Below are 16,275 nucleotides of genomic sequence, written 5' to 3'. Positions count from 1 at the left end.
CTTTTCTTCAGGTTTTTAATCCCCAATCTACATTTCATTATCACTAAATTATGGCTGCTATCAATGTCTGCTCCAAGGTAAGCTTTGCAGTCGACAAGTTTATTTCTAAATCTTTGCTTAACTATGATATAATCTACCTGATACCTTGCAGTATCATCTGGCTTTTTCCATGTGTATATTCTTCTATTACGATTTTTAAACTGGGTGTTGGCAATTACTAAATTATACTTCGTGCAAAACTCTATAAGTCGGTCCCTTCTTTCATTCCTTTTGCCCTGCCCACATTCACCCACAGCTTGGAATGCCAACAATTATTAAATTTTCATCCCCTTTTATGTGTTTAATAGCTTCGTTAATTTCTTCGTATACACATTATTTCATCATCATCATGGGCACTTGTAGGCATACAATCGTTATCGGCTTAGGTTTTGATCCTTATTACAATGATTCTTCGCGTTGCATTTTGAAGTACTTTACTCTCTTCCGTATCTTCTTGTTCATTACGAAATCTACTCTTGCCTGCCCTTTATTTGAAGCTGTGTTAATTATTCTAAAATCACCTGACCGAAAGTCGTTTTCCTCTTCCCACCGAACCTCGCTAATTCCTACTACATCTACATTTAATCTATCCATTTCCCTCTTTAAATTTTCTAATCTACCGACCTTTTTTTAGACTTCTAACATTCCACTCTCCGACTCGTAGAATGTTACGGGCCCAGCGACTCCTCTAACAGTCTCGCGGGAGGCAAGTCTGTGTTTTAGCCGGAGTCAAACCAATAGATATCTTTGCTAATGAGCGTAGGGAGCGCTACATTTCCAAGATAAATAACCTATTGACGTCAGAACGAGCGCACGAGATTGAAAACCGGGGGCTTGCGACTTGGCAAGTCAGGTGGGACGAATCCCCCACAGGTCTCTACACGCATGGTATATTTCCTATAGTGTCTGATTTAGGTGCGATTAGTTGGGTCTCCCCCAATCGGTATATCACACATTTTCTCTCTAGGCATGGTGCCTTTCGGGCGAGTTTGGCTAGATTTCGTTTGGTGGATTCGAGCCAATGCCCGGATTGCGGGACTGATGATGCAGTGAACCACGTCCTCTACGTCTGTCCCCGATACGAGGTCGAACGTTCATGAGCTGTTAGAGAACTTGAGAGAATACATTCCTACCTGGATTTCCGTATCAACTGGATGACCCGCGAGGAATGGTCTATAGTGGCTAGTTTTCTTCGCGCTCTTGCGGTGTGTAGGTCTTGAAGAAGGAGTTTAATCGAAGTACTCAATCGTGGCAGGACCCCTGGTGGTTAGGATTACGGCTTAGGTATTGGATTGGTTGGAGGTAGGCGTATTGCCATCGTGCCACGGTTATATTGGTATTGTTTGTGATTCAATTTGGGGCTCCCGCCGGTTGGGGTGGCTGCGCTGCCGGGGTATGGTGCTCGTGCGACCGGGGGTGTGGCTTCCCTCCGCCGGTGGTGGTCCTGATCATGACTTGGTAATGCCACGCGAGACACTATGATGGAACCTGGTGGGGTGCGGGTTTTGTCCTCGGCTCCTGCGCGGACCGGAATGAGGTTGCGTTCCCCTTATTAGGTGATTTAAATTGGTCAACTTATTTGGGTGTAGGTCTGAATTTCTACGTTGCGTGAAACACAATTTTGATTGGTATGAGTGTAGCACTGATTTAACTTTAAACTCTTTTGTTTTCTGAGGCGTTCACAGTCACGAACGGTGTTGTCTAATCTGTACTTGGCGCGGGGTTTGCGTTACAGCGGGTTCGGTTAGTTAGTTTGTGGGAATCATGTTAAGTTGGATGTGAAGATGTCCGTTTGATGCCTACGTGAAGAGCGAAATTTGATATGTATTTACTGATGCAAATGTCTGGCAGGCATTTACATCGGTGGCATATCGAACTAGGCCTGGCTGATGACTGTGAGATGTAATCAGTTAGAGGGTCTAAAGACAACCTCCGGTAAAACCTCTCAGGGCTCGGAACAGAGGGGATGGTGTGGATACCGGTAACGTCACAAGGTGGGAGTCTTCCCCCTACGGGGTTGGGATGTCCTCTTTCAGGAATCATTCCTTAGTCTGGCTGTCAACAGATACCTCTCCGATACGGTTTCATCTTCGGTCCAGCTACTCTATAATACTGAGCATTCAAACCCCCTCGCCATCACCATAGTCTTATGATTCATAGAGGGAGGGTTAGCAGTAGAATGTGGAGATTTTGGATTTAGGATTTTTGTAACATCTAGTTGTGCACTTCTCGTTTTGATTTAATCGACTGGACCAAAGGTGTCCAAAAAGAGCCCTTTTCTTAACTGCAGTAATAACCCCTCATTGTGAGATTTTCAACGATATATCGTAAGTGGTACTTATTTTCATTGGTTCCAGAGTTATAGCCAAATAAAATTTTAATTAATGAAATATTTGGATCTTACAAGGGGAAGGCACATCGGTTCGAATGCGACTTTATTTCCCTTTTTTTTTAATTTTTGTGTTTTTTTTTTTAAATTTAAATATATTGATTTATTAATAATTATTAACCTGAGATTGTAAAAAAAAATACAATAAATAATAATTCAATAACAAAAAAAAAGAGAAAAAGAAAGAAATTTGTAATTTAATAGGCGTAAAAGGAACTCATCTGTTGTCCACATAACTTCCTCATGAGATTTTTATTTAGAACCTGCTTTTGATGTCTTGTGAAATTCATTACTTACAACTATTTTGTTTTAACTTTATAACGTTACTATCGGTGAAACAAAAGCATCTCTTTCATAAAATGTTTTGAACACCACGGATTCATACATTTCTGTGCAAGTCTTTACTTACAGTATATCAACGGAATTTCCTACCTGTCATGAGACGAGATTCAAAGGGTAGCTCACACACCGCAGGTCAGGAATACAATAATCCTATGATAGTATTCCTTGCCTAAAAAAGAAGATTCTTAAAATAGTAGCTCACACCCTGTAGGTGAGACTAAGACGAATAGGCCTACGGTAATCCCTGCCTGTCGTGAGAGGCTCACACTCTGTGTGTCAAACATAGTAGAATAGGCCTACGGTATTCCCTGCCTATCATTGACTACGATTTAGTTAGAAAAAATAGATAAAAATATTGAAGTTAAGTTCAATCGCTAAAATACTAGATAAATATATTACATTCCTGGGTTATTTGATATATTTTAACTTATGCTTTTAATAAGTATTAATACATCTTACCACTCTGATACATCAAACCTTTGTGAATATCTAAATTGTAGATTTGGTACAGCAAACAATTGTAAATAAAATTCTAAGTTAGCAGTTTGATAAAACAGTCTTTAAAAAAAAATGTATTTATTTTTTTTCAGTCTTGTTTTCAAATTTGTCTAAGAATAATATTGCTGTACCATTCTTTTTTCGATAAGGGTAAACATTTATGATTAAGTTCATTAAAATTTAACAGTAGCGTGTGATATATCACCCGCTCAAACTGATTGTAAAAATATTAATCGAAGCTACTCCACTAATATGCAATCCACAGCCCTGAATTTCTGTTTGAAAGATAATTATAGTTGTACATGTAACGAGAAATTATAGCTATAACTTCATTAATCGACAGGCAGGTGTAAACATCCAACTTATTGAAAAGTTGTGACAAGAGATTACGTCGTAGTTTGTCTCAATAAGATCTGCATATCAAGGTGCCATTTTGTCGGTCATTAGAATAAATTTAAATATATATATATATATAAATCAGAAAAATACTAAATTTACAATAGTGAATTAGACGACTGCCGGCAAAATCATTGAATGCAATTTGGGAGGACGAAGATTCAAGAAGCTCCTCAGAAGACTTACGAAAAGTACTTGCGTTATTTTTCATATCCACTGTTAATTATGATCTAAAAATTAAAAAAAAAAACCTATTACTTCTTGCGGGTATAGTTTTAGAATAAGTAATATTATGAACAATTACTAAATAATGTCTTGTTCTGCCTCTCGTCATTCTTCTATCTCCCGGATTTTAATTTGTACTCTTAAAGAATAACTTTTATTTAACAATGCACAATTGGCCTAACGCAAAGAACTTACTAAATATTCTGTCGTTTTCGATAGGTAACACAAAGGTTCACTTGATCGTAAGATGTCTAATTTTGTTGACACAAAACTTAAAGTTTCTTCGAGCAAGTCTATATTTAATTATTATATAAATTTGTTAGCCCGGATCTTGCTAAACATCGGCGCAAACACAATATAGTTACAAAAAGACGATAAGAAATACTCTTAGTAAATAAATTTACGACTTGTATGGGAAATGTATCCCGCGCATATCATCGCCAGTGCTGTAATATTTTAATATTTCACGGCTTTCTCGGCGACCAAATCTGTTTATTTGTGACTTTTTCGTCTATATTAAGATTTTATTAAAAAAAAAAAAAGAAAAAAGTATTCCTTCAACTAATATTCAAGACAAAATTGTAAGAGGTGTAATAAAGAGTTTAAAATTCAAGCTTCAAAAGTAGGTTTCTCAAACGGCAGAATGCATTTAGATTACCCACCGGGTTGGTCTAGTGGTGAACTCGTCATAGAAAATCAGCTGATTTCGAAATCGAGAGTTCTAAGGTTGAAATCCAGTAAAGGCAGTTATTTTTATATGGAACTGAATACTAGATCGTAGATACTGGTGATCATTGGTTATTCAATTAACTACACATCTCACGAATGGTCGATCTGAGACTGTTTAAGTTTACACCTCATTTACATTCATACTTATCATCCTCATTCATCCTCTAAAGTAATCTCCTAAAGTAATTTCTAAAGTAAGTAACCTTTCGGTGGTTCCGGAGGTTAAACAGAAAAAAAGAGAGAGGATACATTTATTTAGATGATGTAATTTTTAAGACAAAATAAGGTAAATTAGCGAAAATGGCGTGGTGTGTTTTCTTTTCTTTAACATAATGCACATAAATTCTATGCAACCAGATATTGGTATAGCATTAATAATTTAAAAAGCGTCCCATTTTAATACCGAATCATGCGGTTTGAAGTGCTTATATTTTGGGGAAAATTTTGTCTTTCTTCTATAAACGTGTATACAATTACAGATATAAGTAACATAAAAATATCAGTGCTTTGATATTTTCATATTATTTAAATTACTAAAACGCATATGTGTGTGGGTGCGTCCGCGCGCGCGCCAGTTTACCTTAGATAAATATATCCTGTCGCAATAAAATAGATTTTAATAATATGTAAATTAAAAGAAATAAAATTAATTATTGAATACAGAATGAAATTATTATGAACCGATCAATAAAGAAATCAATGGCTGAAAAAAAAACAAAAATAAAGAAAAACGTCGGTTTTCTTCAGTAATAAACATCAATTCATATAGGTCGGTTTGTAAATAAGAGAGTAGCTGTACGTAACTTTATACTAAATACGTTTACATAGGTCGGTAGGTTCCTTGCACGGGACATGTACAAACAACTGCATTTCTTTACTACCGCCAACGCTAAAACCGCCGCAAATAAAAAGAAGTAATTTATAGTTGAGTTTTATTTGTTTTAGCCGATGTTATTAATTCAAATAGAGTTTGTAAACACGCATACGCGCTTGCGCGTACACATAAAAGAACTTTTTAGATTAAGATGAAGGTCAGTTACGATAGTGTTTGACTCCAAGATTGTAAATTTTTAAAAACTTTTTTAAATTGTTTAATTTGTATATATAATCATCCGCCTAAAAATTGATTTCATTTACCCTTTCACCATAAACAAGTAAAAAAAAACCTTCCTAATCAACGTTGTTAAGAGTTATTGATAATTTTTCAGTTAGTCTCTGGTTTGCCGTACGATATACGTATGGAGTATTTTCCAAAAAATTCTATTTATTATTAAATTAGTGTGCGATTTCTTCATAAAGAAATTTCTGTGTAATGATATTATTGAACCTCGTATTTTTATAGAGCTTAAAATATCCCTTTGTCCAGTAATAAAAAAAAAAAATCTGAGTGGACACCACATGACTTCCTTGTACGCCTATTAAATTACATTTTTTTTTTTTTTTAATGAAAGGTACATTAAATTTTATTTCACTAATAACGTCTGATATCTTTCCATATATATTTTTTTATTGTTATTATTGAATTATTATTTATGGTAAATTTTTTTTAACAATCACAGGTTAATAATTATTAATAAATCAATATATTTAAATTTAAAAAAAAAACACAAAAATTAAAAAAAAAAGGAAATAAAGTCGCATTCGAACCGATGTGCCTTCCCCTTGTAAGATCCAAATATTTCATTAATTAAAATTTTATTTGGCTATAACTCTGGAACCAATGAAAATAAGTACCAATTATGATATATCGTTAAAAAGCTCTTAATGAGAGCTTATTAGTGCAATTAAGAAAATGTCCAAAATCCAAATATTTTTGGATTTTGTGCTTCTTTGGACACTTTTAGTTTGGTCGATTGCAATCTAAAGGGGAGGTGCACAACTAGATGTTACAACAGTTCTAAATCCAAAATTTCAACTTTCTACGGCTAATCGTTTATGAGTGCGAGATACATGCGTACGTACAGATGTCACGCTGAAACTAGTCAAAATGGGTTCAGGGATGATCAAAATCGATATTTTCGTTGAAACCTGAAAACCGAAATATTTCGCGATCACAATATTTCCTTCAGTTTGTGCACGGAAGTAATAGAATATTGTTATTAGTCCTTATGACCTTATTTATTTATTAATTTGCTTAACTAAAGAAAAATAATAAACATATATATTTTGTTCAAAAGCAATTTGACAGAATGTAACTTTTTTAAAAGGTTTTATTAATAACTACGTTTCATTTTAAAAATTTGAAGTCGATAGAATGAGAAGGAAAGTTAACAAAACTTTTGATGCATTCCTATTTTTACAGGTGGGTTTTTATTAAGGCATTTTCCTGAGATAATAGTAAAATCGTTTTACTAAATTTAACTTAAATTTTACTTAATTTTACGAAAAATAAAAATTAAACTCGAGATTGGAGGGTCGTTCAAAATAACACTAGTCAACAAAAAAATAATTTTTTCGCGTATCTGGAATCGTACAAGGTGATTTTAACTAATTTTGGAGTGCTAAATTCAAAACTTATAATTTGTGTATACGTTACTTTTTTTTAGATTCTCGTATATACGATTTATTTAATCAATACATAATCATTGTGAAATGAATATTTAAAAAAAAAATATTATTTACATGTATTCATTTAAAATTTATTTATTTACTCAAAAAAATTGAAATACATTAAAACAATTTTAAAATAACAGTTTTAAAAAAATCAAAATCATTGGAAACTTCTTTAATGTAACAGGTTTTAAAAATTGCCTTACCTTTAATTTTTAAAATATGTTGACAAACCTTTTCGCTTGAACGATGTTTGATCAGTATGTGTAAACAAAAATTAACAATAAACCAAAGTCAAAGAGTGAAAAGAAGCCTGATCCTACCTGAACCGGACCTTACTCCTGACCTCATCAAATCAAACCAGTCAATTCCATTCAAATGCGACTCGATTCGAGTTCATTCCGGCTCAGCTAATTTAGACAAATTCAGCTCAGTTCAGGCGAGTCCAGTCAACATGAGTCCAGTCCACTTCAACCCAGTTCAAACTCAACCAGTCCATTCCAGTCCTATACTATCCAGTCAAGTACAGTTCAATTCTGTTCAGTCTAATCTAGTCCAGTACACCCCCGTCCATTATAGTCAAGTACAGTCAGGTCTAGGACCTGTACAGTCAAGTCCAGCAGGTCAGATCAGATCATTTCTGTAATCAGAAGAATCCACGTGTATAATGTGTATTAAGATGTAAATATAGTGTGAATGTGATGTGTAAATATTTGCATGAATGTGAGGTGTGCCTGTGACGCACGTGGTGCTGAGGTTGTGTCTTTACGTCAGTTAAAACACCACGTTGCGTGAGAGAGTGGTTTTTAGTGGGTCCCAGTGCAGTAGGCAATAAACCGACACACCCAGTATGTACGAGCTACTGAGCGTTTGGTTTAGGCAAATTTTCCCACTTCCGACGTAAAAAAAGAAAAAGTCATTTCTGTTCAAGTCTCAGTTCAGTCCACTCTTGTCCAGTCATTTTCACAAACTAAAAAAAAACTATATTACGAAGATGCACCTTCCGACCCCTGACCATCAGGGGGCAGGCACTAGTTTAGATTAATAGGAGTCATATCAGTATGATTCCTGTTAATTTAAACTAGTCGTTCCAGAGGTGAAAAGAATATGTTTACATTCCAGTCCATTATAATCCCAGCTCAGTCCATTTCAGCCCAGTCCAGCTCAGTCCAGTTCATTCCAGCCTAGCCCAGTCCAGCTCAGTCCAGTCCATTCCAGCCTAGCCCAGTCCAGCTCAGTCCATTCCAGCCTAGCCCAGTCCAGCTCAGTTCATTCCAGCCCAGCCCACTCCAGTCCATTCCAGCCCAGTTCAGTCAGAATGGACTGGGCTGGGTGTTTGGTTGAGGCAAATTTTTCCACTTCCGACGTAGAACTTAAATCTTAACCCGACCATTAAAATCTTTTTGATCACGCGACCACCACTTGTTTATCACATAATCCTTTTTCCCCCGGTACTTTTTTTTTGATTGTACAGTATAATTTACACTTATTGCCACTTAAACTAGTAACTACTTGTTTAATAGTTTGAAAGTTATCTAGCAATCTAAGTCACTTGAATATTTGAATGATAATACCAATTGATTTGTATAAATACCGTTGCAAATTTTCACCGCAATTATACTACGTTCTACCTTATCAACCAGGTGAATTCTGATCTACGCTATCTTCACCATCGGATAGGTGATTGTGTCGATTTTTTTCGTTATAAATAATAGTTATAGTATTTAAATATTAAATTAAAATAATAATAAATATAAATAAACGATAAATACAAATAAATAACAATTATGATCTTTAAATATTAAATGCAGTTAAAAATAACTATTCACTTTTTATTTTTTCCTTTCCAGTTTAATTATGGATTTTATATATTTTATTTTCCAGCTTAATTCCAGTTAATAATTATTTACTTTAAATAATATTTATCATTACATCCTAATATAGTTTCTATGATATAAAATATTAATTGGCCGCTGGAAATGATAATTTGTAGCTATGAAATATTTGTAGCGGTTCACAGTGGTGCCAATCCCCAAAAAACATGGTCAAAAGTCAAATACGTGCTTTATACATTGAAAAAACGAATGATTCCTCGGTGAAAATATGTTTTTGAGAATGCTGAATCCAAATTTGACATTTTTTTTTCAAAATTTATTTGAAAAAACTCAAAAACAAGATGGCGGATACAAAATTGCCACCAAGAGAATGTAAAAATGAATCAAATATCCAAAAATTAATGTGTTTTCGTAGCAAAAATTGTATCAAAGGGTTTCTCAGGATGCTGAATCCAAATTTGACATTTTTTTTTTTAAATTTACTTGGAAAAAAAGAAATATAATTACGGATCCAAAACGGCGACAAAAAATTGAAAAATGAATATAAAATTCCAAAATTGATTTAATTTTGTACAATAACTTGGATTAAAGGGATTTTTTTCCACAATAGTAATTCGACTTCATTATCAGGAAAAAATAAATAGCAATGGGAGATACAAGTGCACATTAATTTTTGTTTTTTGATTTTTTAATTTGATTAAATTTGAATTTTGGATTTAATAGTAATTTTTTTTAATTAATTTTTTCTTCATCCTTCTGAATGAAGGATGAAGAAAGACAAATAAAGGCCTTAATGAGGTCTTATAAGGTCTTAATGTTTGCTTTTTAAAAAAAAAATATTTTTATTCTTACAAGAGCTCTTTCTTTAACTAATTGTTAACTAAATAGTGAATTCATATAAATCGCTTTATAAAATAATATCTTAAAACTAATATCAATTTAAATAATTAAAACTAATATGATTACAATTAATATTCATCATCTGAAGAATGATAGGACTCATCTGAGCTGCTGTCAGCTGAAGAACTACCCATATCTTCTTCAGAGGTTACCCTACTACTTGCTGTAGGCAGTTCAAGCAGTGCTTTTGCTTCTCAATCAAGAGATCTCATCGGTTTGCTTGGCGATTCGCGAACACTCGATATTACCGGATCTGAAGAAACCAACAGCCTGCATAAAACATCTTCCATGTTTTTAGTTCGACTTGTTTTTCGAGTGAAATCCTGGCGATATTTTTTTATAAATTTGTTGCACGACTCTTGTGCTCCTTCAGACATCTGCCCTATTGACAAAAGCGATACATCGATGATTTTGGCACAGTGAATCAACAACTTGTGCACCGCAGTTGGCATATAATACCAAGGATACAGTTGTACGAATAAGCGCGCTGTTTCCAGGGAATACTTTTCATACTTATAAATATCGATCGCGAATCCAGAACTGATTGCTTGCAAAATAACGTGGAATCGTTTGATGACCGTTTCATCAATTCCTCTTATTGAAGCACAAACAGTCGAGTTTTGGAAAAAACGACGAGCCGTATTCCCGTCATTCGTACTTCCGTACCCTTGCTTTGGTTGATCGACCGAAATTCCCAATTGTTAACGGAAACCTTTCTGAATATTTTTTTCGAGTACCAATGATATCTTCGTCCTCGCTGCTGCGAGACTGCCATCTCTTAGTTTGTACTTTATAAGAAATGTGCAAAAGACATTCAAAAAAACGAATCCATGCATGCAAACTAGAAATTCCGAACTGCAAGTTACCTTCATCAATTTTTTTTATTCAGAACAAGATCGATGTTATTGAACTGTTTTGAAGTGTACTGACAAAGATAGCATCTTTGAGCGGAAGCCGTGTTTGTTAAAGAATTACACACTTTTCCGTCAATCATATTTATCGATATTATTGATTAGAATCGAATTAAGTTGAATTAAATCACAATAAATTTCAAAGTGCATTTTAAACACAACGGACAATGATGGGCACTTGCTATAAAGTGGAATTCAAAGAGAAATGATTCTTTGACTCACACAAGTTTTTTCAAAGCGGGATCTTGTGGGACTTTTGAGTTACTCTAATTGTTATTCGATTAAAAATATAAACAATCGTTATAATTGTTTAAACATTATATAAATAATGTCAAGAGATAAAAATTCCGCCCAAAAACCAATTTAATAGTAACTTTGAATACTCCTTTTCAGGAAAAACCTCGATACACTGACATGCATAAACAGTTTTTCAACACAATTTAGCAATAAACAGTAATAATTTATTTAAACAAATCACTCAACATTTAACGTTTACGAGAGCTTGCTGACGCTGACGGCACGTGCTTACTTCGGACCTTATAGATGCTAATTTCGTCAACTACAGGTACCAACTTAAGTACTTAGGCCCTAAAAAAAGTCCCAAAATTGCTATCTTATTTTAGGGACTTTTGGCCAGCTTTTGGAGGATTGACACCACTGTGCGGTTGTTAAAATAAATATAAATAATAATTGGAATGTAGAGTGATTGTGATTGAGGTTTTAACTACTAACTATAGGTTTAAAATATTAAATGCATTTAAATAACATATAATTACGCACTTTAAAAGTTAAATGGAATAAATACATACTTAAATAATATTTATAAAATTGGTTAATGTTTGTAAAATTACGCACGTTATGTCTGAATATAGTTTAATTACTCGCTTTAAAAAGCATTTATATTAGTTTTAAACTGGAAATAAAATTAATGCGATATGGTGTAAAGTAATGTCATTAATTAATGTAAGAATTAATGTAAGTTTTTCAAATATATATAATTTTACAAAATAAACAATTACGTTTTACTTAAATGTTTTAAAATTAAGTTAACCAAACTTTATTAAAAATTACTGCATAGCTGATAATTTTTTTTTTTTTAATTTGACTTAAATGTGTAAAGAATTTATGTAAAATTTACTTTAGTTAGAAACAAAGCATCCATAAAACCGGCGTATTTTCTCATTACCATAATACAGTAACATACACTTACTTACCGTGATAAAATGGAAAAAGGTAATTTTACGGCTTTATTCAATTATATAATTTTATTGTTGGCACAATTATATCAGAGGTTTCTTAAAATTGTTTACAACCGTACATTCTTGTTTTAGTAGTTATTTTTTAGAGTAAGAAAGGAGTCAACATAAAATTCTTTTTAGTCCGGATACTTTACAAACTTCGTAATAATTTCTTCCAAGCATCAACTGTAAACTCGTATCATTAACTGTTTGTGTCTTGATACTCATCCGAGACATTCCAGTTCACATATGTTCACTGTTCTTATCCAGATTTTCAGTTTTTAACAAAGTCTGTCTATGAAATACTTTAAGAACGTACCTGTTATTTCACAATTTGAAAAATTTTAATTTCCTGATTGTGATATCAAATAAAATATGGGATTCTACTTCATATCAAGGATTTCATCCTAATCCACACATTACAGACTGTGTAGGCATGAATTTAATCCCTCTTCACTTCCTCTATATCTCTATATCTCTTCACACACCCTCTATATCTCTACATCCATCCTTTGATCTAATAGAATCAATGCCGTTAATAAAGATATTTATGTAATAAAATTCTTATGAGGTTTGTAAAGCGTTCAGAAAGGACTTGGAGGCTTAAATCGGGTATCCATCAGGAATTCCTTATCAGATTGCCAATGATGCTCTGGTTCTGCAGCCCCGGCATTCTGAGATTGGATCAAGCACAACCTACATTCATTCACAAACTCAAAATTTTGTCCACAACACCTTACAACCGACGAAACAACATGATGGCAACAAAACATACATGTTTGGCCTTCCTAGCATCAGTAGTATTTTCGTTGCAGAACTGTATGCCATTAATAAGGCCTAACATTTGGTTAGCCCAAAATTTCGACATGTTCTTGTTTGCTCAAATTCCTTGAATGTCTTACAGTCGATTAGTGATGTATACTCCAGACACCTTGTTGTTTGTGAGATTCAGTGTATCATTTCGTAAATGACTAGACATAATAATAACAGTGACCTTCTGCTGGATCCCCAATCATACAAGAATTTCAGGCAATGAGCGCGCAGATAGTGTGGCAAAAGAGGCTTGTTTTCAGCCTTCTTTTACCAGTTGCGTTGCTTCTAACGATCTTGCCTGTTTCCTGAAGAGGGTAGTCCTTGATGAGTGGAAAAGTGAGCGAGATGCTACCACGAACAATAAATTTCACCCAATTAAGAACAGTGTTTCACCGTGGAGCTCCTCATGCAGAAATAACCGTCGGGAGGAGGTTATTATCTGCCGTTTGCGAAGGGGCAAACTAGGCTCACTCATGGATATGTGACTCAAACAGATGCTAGTTTGTTTTCATTGTGACTGCCAACTAACAGTGCACCACATCCTTGCGGATTGTGTCTGTTATGCGACATTGCCTCACAAATTTAAACTAGGGGTTAATATACGAACTATTCTAGGGAATAATGAAACGAAGTTATCTATTGATATACGAATCCTTAGGGCCATCCGTTTATATTCAAATATTTGAATTACTGTGTTTCAGCTACTTATGTCATTTGCCGTAAAGCAGATTGTAATATAGCGTGATATATCTTTGTATTTTTACTTTAATCTTAGTATACGCTACAGGTTTTTTTTTCATTTTAAGTTGTATTTTAATTGTTTTTAAAGATGTTTTTTTTTTCTAATTAATTTTTAATTGTGAATTTTTAACATTTAGTTTTTTTAAACAATACCGGACGATGATAACGCCGAAGCGTTTTTCGCCCAGAAAAAATCAAACAAAAAAAAACCGACGAAACAATTGAACACAAAAAGGTACCCTCGTAAGATCGGAATATCTCGATTCCGTTAAGAGCTGGAACAGAAAATACTTTTCCTCTTGAGATTAAAGAGTCGCCTGTAAACTAGATAGAGAGTGTTCTAAAACGTGTAGGACCTTTTAAGATTGTCAAACAATTTGTAAATTTGATGATATTTACGTTTGGTCTTACCTGTATGTCAGGTTCCTTAATCACATTAATCGTTTTGAGATATAAATAATTTTCGAAAATTCCTTAGCAAATGAAAAATAATAAACATTCCACTGTTACCTAATTACGGAAAATCATGAGTGAAGAGAATTACCGTTGCCTTAATTGAACCGAATAATATTTTACATTAACATCGGAATCATCAGGTTAAGTTATTATATGTGATATTTCACAACATTATTCTTATAGAAAGTAACTGTAACTGATGGTACTTACACTTCAGTTATTTTATAGTTTGATTTTATAAGTCATAAGAAACACTGGTTCATATTATATAAATTCAAAAAGAAATTATAAATATTGGTTATATATTTGTTACAGCTTTACCCAGAATGAGTAAACTCCCTCCCCCCCAAAAAATTGTTAATACAGAATTTTAAGTTTCTCAATGAATGATACACGTGAATGTTTAGCTTAGTTGTCATTATTAAAGTAAATTCTGTATAAAAAATCACTGATTTCTAGACTGATACGTATTCAAAAAGACCTGAGCGAAATAAATATATTAACTCGCTTCAATTTTATGTGAAAAGGAAAAGATGGTATTGTAACCAATAAAGAGACAAAAGTTAAATTTATTTGTATAAGTGTGTGTGCGCGCGCGCGCGTGTGTGTGTGTGTGTGTGTGTGTGTGTGTAACAAGAGTTATTAGTAGAACTCAGTACAGGCTTTGTGGATATATACGCTATGTGCCTTTTGTGTATATATCATTAAATATATACATAAGATACATTACTATCTTTGATGCCAAGCATCTCCTTAATATTTATCGCAAAATTTCCTTGAGAGTTTTTTCTTAGTTGCAGGAGTTTGGGCATTCCAAATTATGCAAAAAAGAATTATTCTTTATAGAACTATTTTTTAAATCCTTAGTGATAATTGCCATATGTTATGAATTTTGTCTTTTGTAATTATCAATTGAATAACGATTATCATGAAGTTTGGCGTTCAACTCACTCAATAAAACAGAAATCTGTAGTTTTATTTTTCATATCAAATAATTTTGTTCCTATAAAGTTAATTATTCTTTTTTTTACTTCCTTGTATGAAGTAAAGGAAGTATTGTGATCGCGAAAAATTTAGGTTTTCAGATTTTAACGGAAATATCCATTTTGATCATCCCTGAATCCATTTTGACTAGTTTTGGCGCGAAGTATCTACGTATGTACGTACGTATGTATCTAGCATAACTCAAAAATGATTAGACGTAGAATGTTGAAATTTTGGATTTAGGACTGTTGTAACGTCTAATTGTGTACCTCCCCTTTTGATTGCAATCGACTGGACCAAAAGTGTCCAAAAAAAGCCAAAAATACAAAAAATTGGATTTTTGGACTTTTTTTATCTGCAGTAATAAGCAACCCTCATTGAGAGCTTTTCTACAATATACGATAAGTAGTACTTATTTTCATTAGTTCCAGAGTTAAAGCCAAATAAAATTTTAATTAATGAAATATTTGGATCTTACAAGGGGAAGGCACATCGGTTCGAATCCAACTTCATTTCCTTTTTTTTTAATTTAAATATATTGATTTGTTAACCTCCAATTGAAAAAAAAAACGAAAAAATCAGAAGTTATTAATGAAATAAGATTTTATGACCTTTTATAAACAAAATATTTTTATATATATATTTTTATAATTGATGATGAGGAAAAGATTAAAACGGATCTTTTTAAAAATGTAATCAATATGGATCTGAGATTCTTATCACATTTAACATTTCATACATTCCGTATATACTGTAATTTATAACCTATAAACCTAGCAAGCAAAAATATTATATGATTATCTAAAATGATGAGTAATTGGATGCAAATTTACAAATTTTTTCTCCATTAAAGAAAACAAAAAAGTTCAAACTGTACTTTCAAGTAGCTACAACCTTCTTTAAAATAAAATTACTAGATTAGCAAACCTATAATTTCTAATTACTAATTTTTCTAAATAAAAGGATTTGTTTCATGATCTTACTTTATAATTTTTTGTTAAAAATAAATTTGAAGATAAATGAACTGTGGTTACAGTTCTATCTATTTTCAAAGCAGTTTTATGAGAAGTAAACAAAACTAAATGAGTATTAACAATTTTTCACTTACATTTCTTAGAATCAAAATAATAATGTAAATACGTACTTAATTTTTCATATACAGTAGTATAAAAATAAACCATACGACTACAGAGAAATAGTTTTGTAGTTTCTCTTTTAATGTCTTGACG

The sequence above is a fragment of the Lycorma delicatula genome, chromosome 6 (assembly GCF_047948215.1).
Source record: "Lycorma delicatula isolate Av1 chromosome 6, ASM4794821v1, whole genome shotgun sequence".
NCBI lineage: Eukaryota > Metazoa > Arthropoda > Insecta > Hemiptera > Fulgoridae > Lycorma > Lycorma delicatula.
Note: the sequence above shows the minus strand (reverse complement) of the source record.